Raw genomic sequence first — 18,924 nt, forward strand, 5'->3', positions numbered from 1 at the left:
AATGGAAAATCCTCCCCCTTCCGAACAAAGCGTCCGTTTAGGGTACCCTGGATGGGTCGGTGCATTAATTCATAAGGTTTCCCTGCCTGCTTTGCTCTGGCTCTCCCAGCCATCTCCTTGCCTTTCCTCACCCAATCCTCTTTGGTGGGCAGATAACCCAAGCCAAAGGTATGTGGGTTGTGCAGCACTTCGGCCGATACTACAATGCCCTTCCGGCCACTCTTCCCTAATCCCATCCCAGGGATGTGTTGGAGCTTATTCATGAGGTACACTGACTGTGCGCTAACATTTAACCCCTCATCAACAGCTAAGATGTTCTGTACAACCCGGGCCTCTGCTAGGGTAAATCCGGATAGGAACACATCCTCCGTGCCATGCTCGATTTCCAAAACTGGTGTAGACACTTCAAGCGGCGGATGGATTGACGAATTCTCAAAAAAAATAGCCACCCCCTTCCCGTGGGGGTATTTTAACATCTGATGCAGGGTGGAAGAGACTGCCTTCACCTGGTGCAGCCACGGACGCCCTAAGAGTAAATTAAAGGTTACGAGAATGTCCAAGACATGAAAGTTAATCTCGTGTTGTCCTGGACCATCCTGAGTCTGAATTTTCACAGTCCCCATAACCTCTCTGCTTGTGTTATCATATGCCCTCATCACCTGGGCTGTTGGCACAAAGTCTGCGGGCTTCAACCTGATTGCGTATGTCATCCTTAACGGGCACACGTTAATAGCGGATCATGTGTCGACAAGAACCACTGGTATCCATTTGCTTCTACATTCCACAGAGATGTAAAGCGGTTTGTTATGATTCACGCCCTCAGGCGGCAGTTCCTTGTCGAAAAAGGTCAACATTGGGGAAGCCCCTCCCGGAAAAACCAATCCCACTAGCTGTTCAGGCGTGGTGTCTATTGAGAGTTTGGCCTTATCCATTGCTGATAAGATAGCTTGTCTATAAACAAGTGAAGCCATAAGCAATCCCCAGATGGAGATTTCTGCTTGTATCTTTTTCAACTGCTTCAGCACGGCCTCTTCTTCAAGTAGCTTCTGTTTCTGCTTCTCTGACTCCTTGTCCTTCCTGGATGCCTCTGGTTGATCTAGGTGCGGGGGCTTGAAATACCGCCCACGCCTAGTCATATGGTCAACTTCACCAATATACTAGGTATCATCCGGTTAATTGCTCCCCCAGTCCTCATTAGTGTGGGTGAGACATAGGTCATCGTCTTCCCACCACATGCCCTCGGCAGTCGACAGACACCTATCCGGCTCCATTACAACTGTCCTTGTACACACAGCTCCTTCCGTCCATGTGCTCGCAGCACGCTCCGTTCTTGTGCACACAGCACGTTCGATCCCCACAGGAGCTTTGGCCTTTCTGGCTCTCTCAGAGTCTTCGACCCTTTCCCGTCCAAACTACTTCGATGTAGCTTGCTGTTCAATATCTCCTGTACTCAAAATACCCAAATCCCAAGCGAAATTCTTGGCACCAGCGCTCTCTGGCGATGCATTCTGATCCTCGGCCCTTCCAGCCACAATTGATGTCCTTGCCCCTGTCGGGGCCTTTTCCGGCTGAGATTCTTCAACATCTGGTTGGTCATCAAGCCACCCTGTAACCTCTGCTGACCCATGAAAATCAAACCAGTTGACTATCACGTCTACTGGATCTTGTTCATTGAAAAACTGAAGGTTAGAAATGTCCTCTTCCAAATCCGCTAAGTCATTTAGCCTCTGATCAAGTCCATCTTCCCATACTACGCAAATCTCTACCCCCATTGGCAATTCCACATTCGGCCTAACTTGGCCCACTGCCGTAATGTAGCCACTCGGATTATATACCTCCTCAGCAAAGTTGCCAATTTCCTCAGATCCTGAATCATCAGCCCCAATTTCCTCTGAAATCATCCATGTTCCATCTTCGATGATCACCGCCATTGGTTCAGGTTGGGCTCGGGAGATGTCCAACATGCACAAGTCAGTGCTGTCAAGAATGAACACCTCCGACTTAGGTAGGTGAGACGGGGTGATATATATGCTAGGGTCATATGACACAACCCCAGTTTGGATTGAGTTGATGCATTTGGGAGGTGGGGCTTGGTTGTGTGGTGGGAGAGGGTTGGTTGTGACATTCGGCTTCTGATCACCCTGTTGTCGACGAGATCCTGAATCTCATGACGCAATCTAAGGCAATGGTCGATATCGTGACCATGTTGCTGGTGAAAGGCGCAATATTTGGCTGGGTTATGGGAGGAGGGAAGTGTTTCTGGCAATGGTCGCGGCTCTAGGGGCTTCAAGTGCCCTTTCTTGATTAAAACCCCCAGAGCTTTGGACAGGGGCATGTATAATGGGGTGAAGGTTCTTTGGCCTCGAGGTTGGTACTTGGTTGTTTGTGAGTTGCTTCCAGACGCACCGGTGAATGGTGTAGCTGTAAGGGTTCTTGTGGGGGTGGTGGTGACCATGCATACTTCTGAGGCTCTGGTAGTTGCAGCACTGCTCGTGCCTGCATTAGTGTTGCTGTTGAAGGTTCTCCTAGGCTGCTCTCTGTCATTGTCAATCAGACCTTGTTTCAGAGCATCCTCGATCTGCACTCCAATCTCATGTAGATCTCCAAAAGTGGGGAGAGGGAGGACGATCATCTTTTGCATGAGCTTGGGCTGGAGGTTGCGCACAACCATCTGTATTTGATCTGTGTCAGTTGGCCTAATGGTCATCATCGAGGCCTTGGCCTTCCAGTGAGTTACGAAGTCAGAAAAGCTCTCATTCAGCTCCTGTCTAGTCGTCTCAAGATCACGAGTTGTGATCTCGATCTGTGTGTTATAGGAGTATTGAGCTACGAAGGCCTCGGCCATCTCCTCCCATTTTCTCTTGACGAAATCCTCCAATTTTGCATACCAAATGGCCGCTACACCTGATAGGGTCCGGCCGAACAAGGAATGCTTCTGTAATCTGGTGAGGCCCATCGGCCTTAGCATATCCGAAAACAACCGCAAATGTACCATGGGATCCCCAGATCTGTCAAAGCAGTCAATATGTGACATCTTAAACCGGTCTGGCAACGTCACGGCCACATCGGTATACCCATCCTCAATGTCCAGAATGGACTTCACACCTTGGGATTTCTTGAACAGCTTCTCAAGCTTGCTCACTTTTAATGCCGTGGGATCCACCTCGAACTCGAAGGGAGAATCCGGTAGATTGATAGGCGTGGGTGCCCTGGATAGTTGAGGTAGAATCAGAGGCGGAGGTGGCCCCGTTGGGTTGTCTGTATCCTCCTGGACATTCTGGACATTTGTCGTCTCCCCGGGTATTGGGATTCTTGGTGGGGGAGGAGTTTGGTGTGAAGCAGATGCTCCGGTTTGCTATTGTAGCCTGGAAATTAACTCTGCCTATTGAGCCATGACCTTAGCCTGTTGTTTGGCAAATTCTGCTTGACGAACAGCGTCCTGCTGCATAGTTTTCATACTTTCTTGGAGTTGACGCATCATTTCCTCCATTCCTGCTATACTACCCTAATCTAACTGAACTGTCAGTATATCTGCCTCTGCGGTAGACTTGGAAATCTCAACCTGACTGCTCAAGGACCACTGATCTGGGAGCCGCGGTATCGATACACTGTGCCTCACTGACCTCCGTCTAGCAACCGGGGGTAAAGAGTAGAACACTGGTTGTCCGTCTATTAGATCCTCAGATCGATGGAGTTTGCGACCTCTAGTCCAGAGTGCTTGGGGAATATATGCTTGGTCAAAAGCAATTGTGCTAAACTACCTAGCAAAAAGATAAATAAAGCATAATAAGGAAATAAACAACCAGAAAAACGGACAGCATAACGGCTTAAATAAACACAACACACAATCGGTCATTGACAACACACAGTTGGCATTTTGTAAGCTGAATATACTGTTCTCAAACACTAATCGTTGTTTCCAAATCACTGCCCCAAATCTGAATCTGATACCCACAGGTAAAACTGATTCCCAAATACTGATACTGATGCCCGCAGGCCTGATACCCAGACTTGCAAACTGATACATACATTCCAGTAGAGACACACTCTAAAGGCACATAGCAAGCAAGTGAGGGCCAAAACACCCCTATGTTGGGGTAGGGTTTCCCTGTCCTATTTTGTTAGGAGCTAGGGTTTCACTACGTACACAGCGGTTTCAAGCAACCTATAATCGGGTAATCAACCTGTCCTAGTTTGGAATGGTCACTACGGATTCCGATATGCACTAGGTTGAATGGTCAAAAAGGGTGCCTCGGTAAAAACCAGGGTTTGTGTTCCCATCGTGGCAGAGCCCGTAACCGGTCAGCCTTATAGCACGCTTCTCAAAGTGAGCCTCCGGTAAACCGTTCAGGAATAGCAGATGGCAAACACGGTGTCCTAGGCGCACTAATGCAAATGTAATGCAAAGAGACACATAAGTGTAATCAAAACTAGATATCATGAGTTCGAGTCAAGTTCTCTAATTCCCCAGCAGAGTCGCTAGAAACTGTAGACGCGCCCGAACATCCCAGGAAAATCCCGTTTTGTTCATTGGGCTCACTATAGTTCGGACTCAAATGTCACAATTTTGAATCAAATCTCGCAAAGTGCAATGCAAGACCGATAAATTACCAAAGAGGCCAAATCCGGCAAATAGTTTTGAAAAACTAATTTTTAGAAAGAAGTGCCAAACATAGACTGCTTTGCCAGATACAGAGTCGCCACCAAAATATTTTATTTTGGGGGAATTTAGGAAACCCTGACTCGTGCCTAAGGCCACGTGTCCGTCATCACCAAAGTTGCCTCGGCTCGGGAACTTGGGTACGAGAGGGGAAGGTCATGCAATGAGCACCCCCGCTCGCCCGATCAAAGATTGGCCACTACTAAACATGATATCTTGTTTTTGAAAACAAATGTGTTCTTATTCCGATTTATTAGCCTAGAATTACTATGTGATGCGCACAGCATACAAGTATAGACTGGATCGCCTAATTTGAAACAAAACATCTCATGTTTGTTTTTGAAAATGGTTTGCTACTCGCAAGTAGGCTAAAATGCGAATTTTGCCACCCTCAAGTGGGCTTAGAAAGCATGGTGATTTGCCACTCTCAAGTGGGCTCAAAACTCGTAATCGATGAATTGTTCCAATTTAAATAATCCAATAACCTTCATCCACAGGCATTCAGGCAGGTATATCACATAAGAAGTTAGCCTCATGGCAAGCATGCTATCATGGCAGTCACTCACACACATGCAAGGATGCTAAAGCATAAACACTCACCGAGTACTCCAAGCCAAAACAGAAACTAGTTAGTAATCAATGCATGATCCTAGTTTATGTTAAGATGACTAATGTAACTCGTGTGAAATGCAACTAAGATAGGCTCAGTTATTCTAAGATGGCATATGAGATTCTACAGATAACATGTATTCAACTTGAAATTGAAATACAATGCAGTTAGTATGATGTGCCGAGCCCGGTGCATGCAAGACAGATGAATGAATGCAAACATGCGAAGCATAAGGATGCTAATTGAAACATGCCCTAAAACTAACCATCATAAGCAGTTAAGTAAAAGGGAGAAAGATGTGGGGTTAGAAGACATGCATCACATACACGCACACTACTTATTACAACAATTCGCCCTCTCGACAAAGGGTCCGAATAAATAACACAAAACCAACTAGCTAACCTAAGCTAATCTAATTAAACTAGTTATTACACACGAAATGAATAACAAGCTATAACTAATTATTACACAACTCTAATTAATTAACAAATTAACTAAGTAAGCAATTTAAATAAGCATGTAAACTAAATGAAATAGGCTGCCTCAGCTCTGCTTTGGATGACAAAGGATGCATGCATGCTCGAGTTGCTTTGTTCGAAAATCCCTCACGACGCCCCAACTTGCCTTTGTTTGCAATTGATCTCAGAAACTTGCACAAAGCTCCAGAGAGATGAAACTCCACCCTGGGAATCTGTGGGAAGGCTACTGACCAGCTTATAGGCATGGGAGAGCACTTGCCGACCACCTTTTGTGGTGGAAACCGAAAAAAGTGGTCGGCCTGCCAGTAAATCTGGTCGGCCGACCAGTTTCCTCTCCTGGTTTCTAGTTTTCTGCAACAAAGGGAAAGAGAGATGCACGGTAAAGTATTTGCGACACATGTGTGCACGACCACTCTCCTCATCATTGCATAAGCTCAAGGGAGTGTAGTCCTCGACCCTCGGGCCACCAATCACGCATTTTGATGCATGATGGCCGAGGAGCCGAATTGCACAACTCAATGTGAAATGAATGCACACACAAGCACCTAAAGCCAACAACTCCATCATGGGTAGTCAAGAGTGTCGGCGATCGGCAATTGAGGCACGTTTCATCACTTCAAGTGTGAAACGTCCCTCGCTTCCCGTGTTCGGACTAACTCCTATTCCAAACACAATGCAACACATAACATGGCATGCACAAATGCAACTCTAGCACGCAATCCTAAATGCAATGCAACTAAGTCATGCAAACATGCAAGGGATAACATGTAAACATGCAACTAGCATATGTAATGCTATGAACTAACAATGGCATACTCAATGCACATGACACTTAGCATACACAATGCACATAGAAACTAGCATACACAATGAGATGAACAAGGCCTGCACAATGCAATGATTAATCATGCGACAACATAGCATACTCAATGCTATGGACTACAATAGCATACTCAATGCAAAACGGGCTTAAACTAAAATGGATGGGCCTCAACCACACCCAAATCAGTGGCCAAAGATGATGAAAACAAGGCTCCAAAACTCATGCAAACATGCCCAATGCAATGGCCCCAAGCCTAAGGCAGAAAACACAACTTTTCAAATGCATTGAAAAGGATGAAATATGGAGTGCAAATGTTCCAACTCCGAAATGGCATACAAAATGACTCCAAATGATGTAAAAAACTCACACAATGCACGTTGAATGGCTCAAGCACCGAAACTAGTGAAGTGGATTACACTATAGGCATGCAAGGCAATGCTCAAATGGCCAAACCAACTCCAAACAGACCCTATGCAGGCCAAAATAGGAGCAAAAGTGAACTAAGATGATGGCTTGAAAGGCACAAAAATGAAGTTCATGTAATGGCTCGCAAATGGGGTATAATGATGCAACTCTCAAGCACATTGAAAGAGTGACAAACATGAGAATATGGACAAGAAATAAGCTCTGAAATAACATTCCTCATCATGCCAATACCTCAAGTTAAGCATGCAAGGGACCTCAAAAACTCAAAGCTAGGCAAGGCAATTACACTACAAGCATGCATGGAAAGCATCATTCGACCAAGAGGCCTAAAAACAGAGCTAAGGCAGCCCAAAATATGAACAAAATCAGTTTGGATCAAGGCCAAAATATGCTAGAATAGAGGGCCAAAGCATCATGCATTTCGAGCTAGTTAACATGATTTACACTACAAGAATATGAAGCATATGAGAGGCTACCAAACCAGCTAAAAACAAAAATCATGGCATGCCAAATGATGGCCAAAAACCCACTGAGACATGACCAATACATGCAAGAATGAGGTGCTACTTTGATAAGCCATGAAAGGGATTATTCTACACATGCAATAGGCAAACATAAGGTGACCAAAACAGCCATAGAAGGAGTCCAGGCAGGTCTCAAAAGTCACCAAAAAGGGCCTAAACCAAGCCTTGGAAGTATGAAAGTATGTGCTCCTTTGAAAGGCCAAAAATGCAAACAAACAAGGCCAAAAGAGAGAGGGTCTCCCCTCTCTGATTTAGGCCCTCAAAACCACATGCCAACCACTAAAAATCTGCTGGATTTCAGTGGCTAAAAGGCCAAGAAAAGATCAACACAAAGGTCTCATGGCATGGCACAAAACAAGGCTAAATAGAGCATGCAAGAGGGTAGATGACCCTCAACACCAAAAGAACCTGAAACAAACATGAAAAAAACTTAATTATGAAGATTTTTTCAATTGACAACAAAGCCTAAATATGCATGCAAGTATGGCTAAGAGGATGATCAAAATAGAGCTTAAAAAGAGGAAAAATGAGTTACCCTTGAAGCTCAGCAAAACCAGCAAGTTTTTGGACCAAAACCCAACTCTTCAACCTCTGAAAATACTCGCCAAGAACCTCAGATCAATGATGGAGGTGTATGGCTATGAGGTGTGATGCAATAGGTCGAGAACAACAACTTTTGAACCCAAAAATGTAGAGATATAGAGAGAGAGATATATTTTTGCCTCAGCAAATTTCAGAACCTGTGCAAAGGAGAGGGAGGGCCTCCCTTATAGAGGTTTGAAGCCAAAGCTTCCACAAGAAGCTAAAAGCTTGTATGCAAATCCTCCATACACGTGTATGGAGGATACAGTCTGTACCTTCCAGCTGGCATAGCTGGCATCCACACTATCTGACAAAACAGGAGGAAACCAGCCGACTAGAAAAGGTTGTCGGCAGACCACTTTCCCTGGTCGGCCGACCAGGGCAAGTGGTCTCCCAGACAAAAGGTGGTTGGCCAAGGGTATTGGTGGTCTCCACACTGAAAGCAAGCCAATGGTGGGGTGGAAAACTAGAAAATATGGCCCAAAGATCAAGAAAACCAATTTCCCGACAAGAAAAGAGGTCTCCAAGGAGAAAAGGTGGTCTCCCACCCATGTACCACCTCCCAAACAAGGAAAACGAGGTTCATGCCAGAAATGAACCAACACGGATGCAAAACAAGAGTTCGGGAGGCAAAGCGCGCGGCCGGGGGCCTCGAAAACTGGCTGTTGAGCACAAAAAGTGGCGTACAACCACAAAAGTGGTCTCCCAGACCACAGTGTCCCTCTAGACAGAGGAAACAAGGTGTGTTCCAAAGAACGTGCCAAACGAAGAATGTTAAGCGGTCCCGAACCGAGGCGCACGGCCGACGGCTCCGAAAATCGAAAACTAGTCTCCAAATGGGAACAATGGCCTACGACCATGAAAAGTAGTCTACAACCACTGAGAGATGGTCTACAAGACCTCTCCCTCCCTCCAGGAATAGAAAACAAGACTTAGTCCCCAGACCGAGTCAAAGCACAAAGGGTCCCGATGTCCAGAGGTGAGGCTCTCGGCCAAGAACTCTGAAACCTCGAAACGAGCACAACATGTGCAATCACCGAGCGCTCAATCAATGACGTCTGAGTCTTAAGGTCGGTCAAAAATGGGGTGTCTACTGCAAAGGTTCGGGATTTTCGAGACTAAAGTCTGGTTTAAATACCTAGGGGTGTATCCCCGGCTTGAAATCTGTATGGAAGTCCCATAGGTTGAGATAGCGTGTGCGCGTCTCAATTCTGGATACTGAACCAACCTAGTCTGTCACCCCGTTGGAGTATTGGGAAAGTTTTGAACATGATCAGGAAGGAAAACGGCATCCGTGGCTTCTACATACAGAGGTTACCCCTTGCCAGCATATTAGGACCTATGAACTATGAGTCGAAGGTAAGAGCCTGAAGAACGCAAGGTTAGTGTTCGAAGAACGAAAGGGGGGGGATCCCCATCAGAGTAGAGCGGTTCATCGCCACTCATCCCATGAGGTGCTTTCTAAAGTGCCGCTATGTTTCCTTAAACATCATGCATTGTATTGCATTGTACCTATCAAGATTCTTTCTCATTCATGCACGATATTGTATGTACGGTTCATTCAAAGAAGTTCTGTTTAAGATCATTCCTTTAGTGTATCCATCACACTTCATTAACATTTTGTGTATCTATCACACACATTAACACTTTGTGTATCCATCACACACATTTACATTTTGTGTATCCATCACACATTAACACTTTGTGTATCTATCACACACATTAACATTTTGTGTATCCATCACACTTTGTTCACTTAGTGCATCTATCACACTTTTTGTTCACTTTTTGTGTATCTATCACGCTCTCTTTACTTCGTGTGTCTAACACGCTTCATTCATATAGTGTATCTAACACACTTTGTTCATATAGTGTAGCTATCACACTCGCTTTACTTAGTGTATCCATCACACTTTGTTCACTTAGTGCATCTATCACACTTTGTGTTCACCTTTAGTGTATCTATCATACTTTGTTCACTTAGTGCATCTATCACACTTTGTGTTCACCTTTTGTCTATCCATCACACTCGTTTACTTTGTGTATCTATCACACACATACTCGTTTTGTGTATCTATCACACACATTCTCACTTTTGTGTATCTATCACACTCATTCTCATTTTGTGTATCTATCACACACATTCTCACTTTTATGTATCTATCACACACATTCTCATTTTATGTATCTATCGTACATATTCACTTAGTGTATCTAACACACTTTCATTCACTTAGTGTATCAATCACACTTCATTCACTTAGTGTATCAATCACACATCACCCACTTAGTGTATCAATCACACTTCATTCACTTAGTGTATCCATCACACTTAACTCACTTAGTGTATCCATCACACTTCATTTGCTTTAGTGTATCCATCACACTTCATTCCTTTTGTGTATGGATACACTTCATTTGCTTTAGTGTATCCATCACACTTCATTCCTTTTGTGTATCCATCACACTTTGTTCACTGAGTGCATCTATCACACTTTGTGTTCACCTTTAGTGTATCTATCACACTTTGCTCATTTAGTGTATCTATCACACTCTCTTCACTTAGTGTATCTATCACACTTTGCTCATGTAGTGTATCTATCACACTTTGTTCATTTTGTGTATCTATCGCATATGCTCACTTAGTGTATCTATCACACTTCGTTCACCTTTCGTGTATCTATCACACATGCTCACTTAGTGTATCTATCACACTTTGATCTCCTTTCGTGTATCTATCACACATGCTCACTTAATGTATCCATCACACTTTGTTGTCCTTTCGTGTATCTATCACACATGCTCACTGTAGACACCCCATTTTTTACCATCCTCAAGACTTGGACGTCACTGTTTGAACACTCGGTGATTATCCATGTTTGTGTTCGTTTGGAGTTTCCGGAGGTCTCGGCTCGCAGCCTTGCCTCAGGATCTCTGAACTCGACTGTTTAGTGTCTGGTTTTGCACCAAACATTTGTGTTTTGCCTTGGAGGCGTAGGGAATGCCTTGTGAGGCATCCCCACACACCACCGGCAGTGGCTAGAGGTCACCGGCTGGTTTTTGCTGCCATCGGCAATGTATATTGCTGGTCGGCACTGTTTGTTGCTGGTCGGCACTCAATTTTGCCAAAATGGCATTTTTGGCCGGCCGACTACTGTGCATCTGCTTTTGCAGATATTTTAAGACAACTGTCTTGCTTTTTGCTCCCCTCCATACACGTGTATGGAGGGATCTCCCTCTTATGAAGCTTAACTTGTAAGTTTTACAAGACAAGAAGTTCTATAAAGAGAGGGGCTCTCTCTTGTTCCAAGGGTTGGAGACTTTAGACATTTTAGAGACAAAAAACACAGAGAGAAGCTCTGGTTTTTAGGGTTAGGATCCATACATATCCTATCTCTCTTTTTCTCTCTTTGTGTTCTAGGTGTTTTGTGTCTTACTATTGCACACAAACACCTAGTGTTTCACCTTTTTTGGCTCCTGAGGTTCTAAGGGGCTGATTTTGGTGTTTTGGTGTTGGATTCAAGCCAAGGAAGGCCATTGGAGCACCATTGTTGAAGAGGTCTTCAAGGGTAAGAATCTCACCCCTTTATTCCCCATTTTTGCACCTTATTTCTACCTGTCTTAAATTCGTTTTTGAGCTTGGTGTATAATACAAAAAAGTTCTGTTTTTTAGTCCTCTTGATTGTTTATTAAGAGTTTTTTTTGGTTTGAGGGTGTTTGACCCCTCTTAGGCCTTGAAAGGCCCCATTTTGAGCCATTTTGAGCAAGTTTCGAGACTTTGGTGTTTGGGCCTCTTCACCACTGAAATCTTGAGGGATTTCAGTGGTGGAGATGGTGCCTTGAAGTCTCCAAAAGGAGAGGGCCACCCCCTCTCCTTGTTGTCCTTGAAATGGACCATTTTTGGCCTCTTGAGGGAGCACCTAGCTAAGCTTCATGTTGACCATGCCTTGGCTGCTTTTTGTGCTTAATATGTCATATTATGCCTCTGTTTTTACTTGGTTTTGGTACACCATGCATGCTTAGCATACCTACCATGTAATGCCATGTTATTGCCTTAATGTGCCTTAGGTTGTTAGCCCTTGTTAGAGCATGTTTTAGGCTTAGTCTTGTGAAGGTTTTGTGCATATTTTGCCATGTTTTAGGTCTGTCCATGGTTGTTTGGGTCGGATTTGGCATGCATCATATAGCCCCTTTGCATTTTGGCTTGTTGGCCTTAAGTGTATGAGTGTGTAGCATGCCATGTTTGCATTGATTTGGTGATTTGGAATCATCCACCATGTCATTTCAGTCCCATTTGCATGCCTATATGTTTACCTTGGACGCATCTTTAATGCTTTGAAAGCTTATGTAATATGCTCCATGTTTTGGCCAATGTGCATGCCTTTGTATTTGAGCCACTTAGATGCCATCTAGGGAGTCCCCTTTGCAAGGTCTAGGTCTGCCTTGAACCTATTTTAAGTCCTCTTAGCCTTGTGAGGCTTGGTTGACTTAGTTATGGTTCAAGTCCCCTTGACTTGCTTCAAGTACTTGGACCATTTGCATGCTAATGTTTAGCATATCTTGTTGCTTGGTTTGACACCATCTTGACATGATTTCCAATGCTTACTTTGCATGCCATTAGTCCACATCATGCCTCTTTCAATTGTGTTTGAGAGTTGCCTCATTTGTGCTTAAGTGTTGGCTCTCAATTATGTGCATGCGTGTATGTATTTGGTCCCTCATATTATAGCACTTTGGCCCTTGTTTTAGGCCTAATTAGAGCTGCCTAAATCATGTATAAGTCCATCTTTTCATCGGTTTGTATTGCCACATGTATACTTGTATGCTTGCATAAGTGCCTTGCCATGCCATGTTGCATCCTTAGCTTGCATGCTTAGGTTGCCTTTCATCTTGCATGCTTGCCTTGTTCCTTGACTTGGTGATAGGAATTGGGCCTTGATTTGTGTGTTTGGTTTGCATTTCGTTTGACATGAAAGTTGCATACTTGATCACTTGGGCCATCATGCATGGAAATGCGTGATTGGTGGTCCGAGAATCGAGACACATGCCCCTTTGAGTCACAAACATGATAAGGGACATGAATGGTGCATATATGCTTTGAATTGTGCTGCCATGCTTTGCCTTGCCCTCTGTTGCTGTCAATTGCAGATTCTGCAGGAACACTTTGTCAACCGGCAGTGTCAAGTGCCGACCGGCAATCCCTTCTCTGCCGACATCTTCATTTTGTGCCGATGGCCATAACACATTGCCGGTGACAGTTCCATTCAGCCGGTGGCACTCCTCAGTGTCCAAGGAACCAGTTCTGAGATTTTGGCAGCCTCCAGAGGAGTAAAGGAAGGAAAACAGAGGCAGCCTATGCATGGCGGTGCGTTTTCGAGCAGGACTGAGCATGCATTGCATCAAGCTCTCCTCCCGAGGCGGTTTACTGCTTTTCCTAGATTAATTAATTTGCTTAGTTGATTAGGCAATTTGTAATATTTAATTAGCTTGCGTAGTTAATTAATTTGTAATATTTATTCGGTCCCTCCGAGTGAGGGCATATCTATAATAAGCGTGTGTGGGTGGTGTGTATGTCTTCCAATCCCCACTTCTTTCTTCCCTTTTACTTACCCGCTTTGATGGTTAGTAATAGGACATGTTCAAATTAGCATACTTCATGCTATGCATGCGTGCATTCATGCATTTGTATTGCACGCATTAAGCTCGGTACATCATGCTAACTGCATTCGTATTTCAAATTCCAAATTGAATACGTGAATCAATTGGTTGCATTTCACATGCCATGTTTAGGATAAGCCGAGCCTATCTAATTGCATCCTGTACGTGTTGCATTAGTCATTCTTAACATGAACTAGGACATGCATGTTTGCTAACTAGTTTATTGTTTTGGCACGGAGTACGATGTAAGTATTTATGCTTTAGCATCTCGCATGCGTGTGAATGTTGCCATGACAGTATGCTTGCCATGCGGCTAAGTGCTTACATGATACTACTGTTTGAATGCCTGTGGGTGAAGGTTGGATTGTTTGAGTTGGAAAAACTCGTTGAAATCCGTGTTTTAGCCTACTTGCGAGTAGCAAATTCCAAAGCGCTTTTCAAAACAAACGGATATGCAATGCCTTTTTCCAAATTAGGCAATCTACCCTATACTTGTTTGCTGCACGCATAACATAGTAATTCTAGGCTAATAAATGGAATAAGAACACATAACGTTTTCAAAATCGGATATCATGGTTAGTAGAGGCCGGTCTTCGGACCGGGCGAAAGGGGGTGCTCATAGCTGACCTTCCCCGATCGTACCCAAGCTCCCGAGCCGAGACAACTCCGGTGATGACGGACATGTGGCCTTCGGCACCGAGTCAGGGTTTCCTAAATTCCCCCACAAAAAATATTTAGGTGGCGACTCTGTATCTAGCAAAGCAGTCCATGTCTGGCACTTCTTTTCAAAAATCTGTTTCTCAAAACGATTTGCCAGATTTGGACTCTTTGGTTCAGATTAAGAACCGTGACAATTTGAGAGTCCGAGCTGTAGTGACCCCACGAAATGAACAGAACGGGAGCTCGCCCTCCCGGGGCGTTCGGGGACGTCTACAGTTTCTGGCGACTCTACTGAGGATTTTAGAGAGCTTGACTCAAACTCGTGATATCCTGTTTTTGATTTCATTTATGTGTCTCTTTACATTGCATGTGCATTGGTGCGCCTAGGAACACAGTGTTTGCCATCTGCCATTCCTGAACGGTTTGCCGGAGGCTTGTCTTGTCAAGGCATGACCATAAGGCTAACCGGTTATGGGCTCTGACAGCATGGGAACACAAACCCCGGTTTTCCGGGGCACCCTTTTCGACCATTCGACCTAGTGCATATTCGAATCCATAATGACTATTCCAAGTTAGGACAGGTTGCTTACCCAATGCTAAGTTGTTTTAAACTGCTGCGTGCATAGTGAAACCCTAGCTCCTGACAAAATAGGACAGGGAAACCCTACCCCAACATAGGGGTGTTTTGGCTCTCTTTACTTGCTATATGCTTTTAGAATGTATCTCTACAGGGACGCATATATCAGTTTGCAAGTTTGAGTATCAGACCTGAGGACATCAGTGTCAGTTATGAGAATCAGTTATCTGCGGGTTTTAGGTTCAGTTTTGGGAACAGTGATGTCTGGGGGACAGTGATCAGCAGTAGAGTACAGTTGTTCAGCTACACCCGTGTTTGATCCGTTTGGGCTGAAATGCTGTTTGTTTCTCCTTTCAGTTCAGAGTGTCCAGAATCGGTACAGAATAGCCAGTGTCCCCCTTGCCGCGGCAAGGCTTATGATGATGCAAAATTCAGAAGAGATCGTAGTTATGACAACTGCATTAGAGCAGGGGATCACCCTGCAAGGTGAGGCTAGCATTGATGTGTCACATCCACCTAGGTCACCTGTTGTGCACCCGGGTTGGGCTCCCCAGTTATACCAGGCTCGCGAGCCTACTACATTTGAACTGATGGGGATGATAGGTGATCTCCAAAGGTCTGTGGCGGATCTCGCCTACGGAATGTCAGCTTCACCTCCAGCCGCACCGTATGCCGGGAGTTTCGTACCCCAGGAGCCCCCGCTGTTGTGGCGAATTGTGATTGAACTTAGCCAACCGGAGATGGCCTCCAACTATGGCAATGACGTATCAACATCAACTCAAACCCTCGATCAGACTGAGGCCAGAGGAAAAGACAAAATAAAGGCAGATGCCGATCCCATTGAACAACTGCTGTGGGCAGTCGAGGCTTTGAAAGCCGGGGGGATGAACAAGCGACAGATATCCGCAGTTGTGATAAAAACTGTGGAGGATGCTTTCCCCACTCCACCTGAGGGTAGTTCAAGTCAGTCGGAAAATCGGGATAGGCCCCGTCATGCCAAGACAGTTCCTCCTATTCCCGTCCCTGCACCCGGGAAAGATCGGAAAGCTAAAGTGGCGCCTGCCGACCCTTTCGCCTGTGCAGCTAGTAAGGGCGCTCAAAAGTACCTGCCCCGGGGCCGCAGGACCTTTCATGCTCTCTACATGCCTTTGTCCAAGGCACTTCAGATCCTTGCCGAGAGGGGGCACCTTAGACCCTTGGAGCCTCGGCCTCTCCCGAAGAATCTCCCCGCTACGCATGATGCTGCTCAGTACTGCGCGTACCACCAGCAGACGGGCCATGCGACCGACAATTGCTTCCGCCTCCGTCATGAGGTCCAAGATTTAATTGACAACGAGGTTATCCTCCCGCCTACCTCAGCCAAGTCTGTTACCACCCAACTATTGGACTTTGAGGACACAGATACTACAAGTATGTAATCAGAAGGTGAACCACCTACGGGCGGCATCTGGATGTATTTTGGAATGTAGCGTCTGGCACGCATTTTTGAGTGGCTGTGAACGCTAACTTTGTAAATCCTGGCTCGGGTATCGAGTCAGCCTTTTGTTTTGAGTCTGTCTCTTTGTCTTGAGTCAGTCTTTTTGCTCAAGGGTCTGTCTTGTTGTAGCGAGTCAGTCCCCTTTGTATAGAATACCAGGTGATTCCGGGGTTGTTGTCTCGAACGCCGTTTTGTCTTGTAATTACCTGTTTTTGTTTTTGAGTCTGTTTCTGCCGAGGGGCCAGTTATACCAACAAATCTAAATGAAACAGCTGTTGCTATCTCACTTTCATGCTTGCTTTCAGCATAAGTGTCAGAGAATTTGAATGGGCTGACAGTATATCTCGCCTGCTCTCCCGCGTGCCAAGCTCATTGCATTAACCTAATTTTTTCAAAAACCTCTTTTGAACACTGCGGTGATAAAAACGAAAAGGAAGGAATTCCTCAAATTTTGTAAAATTTTGATCATTTTGAGAGAAAGAGAGGCGCGCTAAGCCTTTTAATGAATGAAACCATGCTTGTCGGCGTGAGTACTAAGAAGGATCCTGACTTGATCCAGATTGGTTCCACACTATCTTTGGCGCGAGCGATTTGTTTCTTTCTTAAAAACTTTCAAAAACAAATGTTTTACGCGGCCCTGTGAAGACCTGTGTGGAATCGCTCTTGAGATTACGCAGCCTAGGATCGCTCTCAGGCTCAAGATTCAACCCGTTCGTTTTTAAACTTTGAACCCGTTCAGAACGTTCAGAAAGTTCAACGGTCAAATGTCATGCAAGGTCTGTATGGCCAGATCTGAAGCAACCCTCGACCAAGAGGCGCCGAAATTGAATCAAAGGAGTAGATCTCACCAGAAGGAGCTCGTGGAGCAGCCATGATAGATTCTTCTACAAATCATTGCAACAGCCGTTCTCCTAGACACAGAGAGGCTTCAACTTCAAAACCCATTTGGCATGGACTTGTTACGCTTTTACCCTTTGAGAGGCTCGCTGGGCCGAAAACCCAAAAGGGCGACCCAGGCAAAAGTTAGAGCAAGAGAAAAATACAAAAAAAGCAAAAAATACAACAATGAAAAGAAAAGAAAAGAAAAGAAAAAAAAATGCAAAAAAAAAGAAATGAACAAAAAGAAATCAAAAAAAAGAAAAGCTCGCAAGGTCGAAAACCCGCATCGGGCGCCTTGACAAAAGTTAGAGCCTAAAAAGTGAAGGTTAAAATACCCGAGTGTACCTTAACCGGAACTACGTAAGGCTTGATTCCCATGTTTGGGATACGTAGGCAACTTCATCATGAAGTCCAGCCCCCAATGCTTTCATAGCGTCTCAGTCCATGCAATGGTTTCAAAGTCCAGTCGCTAACACCTTCCAAGGCGACTGTGTCCATATATTTGTTGTGACCGTCTTCGTCATCTCTGTGTCCAAGAGCTCAACTACCTCCAATGAAGACTGTTTGCGGACTGCCGCGACATCATCCAAACAAGGGGCAACTTTCCGTTGCCACGAGCCGTCGCGAGACGCCATTCAAACCAGGGGCACCTTTCCGTTGCCATCCACCCCCTTTAAACCAGGGGCAATTTTCCGTTGCCTCCGATCCGAGGTTGCGCATCTCAAAGAGTAAGTTCCATGCCCGTTGAGCATTGACTGTTTGAAAAATAGTTTTTGAAAATTTTTACTAAGGTTGACTATTTTCTTGAAAACTATTTCATTTTCCAAAACTGGACCATTGTCTTGGACCCAAAAAGGAAAATTTTCAGTGCTTACAGCCTGACTTGCATGGTTTTCAAATCAAAAATCGAACAAGTACGTTAATCCGACTCTCATTTTGATCAAACTTGTTTTAGTAGAAAACCAAAATGAAAAGAATGGTTAAAATGATGAACTAGGGGCACAGTTGAGTCAGGCGCTCTGTCTTTCCCCCGTCATCGACGTACTTGCCAGAAAAACACTCTACCCGCCAGAAGAAATACCCGTGAGCTAACGGTGTTGAGCATGAACCCACACCTTTCTATTTATCTATCAATCACCCCGGGGAGGGATAAAAATGAGAGAATGAAGAATAGAGAGGTGTGAGTTGAGAGAAAAGCGAGGAAAAGGGTTTTGAGAGAGAATCCAAGCTTGAGTGCCAGAGTGATGTGAGAATCACAAAGGAGAAGGGGGTGGGAAACAATACCCAGATCGAACTGCTCCTCGTGATCCGAGGTCCCCCGTCTTCGTTAACGCGTCTGTATGTCGTGTCTTTTATTTTGTTTATCTCAACCTTTGTTTTAGGTCTTTTTCGAGCATGTCTCGTTATGTTTAGGTCGTGAACCTGTATTTGAGTCCTCCCCGCTGTGTTCAGTTGTAGGCTCGATACCCCGGTTTGAAAAACCCTCATTTAATTTCAAAAATCATTTACACTCAGAATGTTGTGCCATTCTCTACATTTGAGCATGCTTCAACTCCAACCGGTTCCGTC

The sequence above is a fragment of the Camellia sinensis genome, chromosome 9, assembly GCF_055761805.1.
Source record: "Camellia sinensis isolate YWXY chromosome 9, ASM5576180v1, whole genome shotgun sequence".
Classification (NCBI taxonomy): domain Eukaryota; kingdom Viridiplantae; phylum Streptophyta; class Magnoliopsida; order Ericales; family Theaceae; genus Camellia; species Camellia sinensis.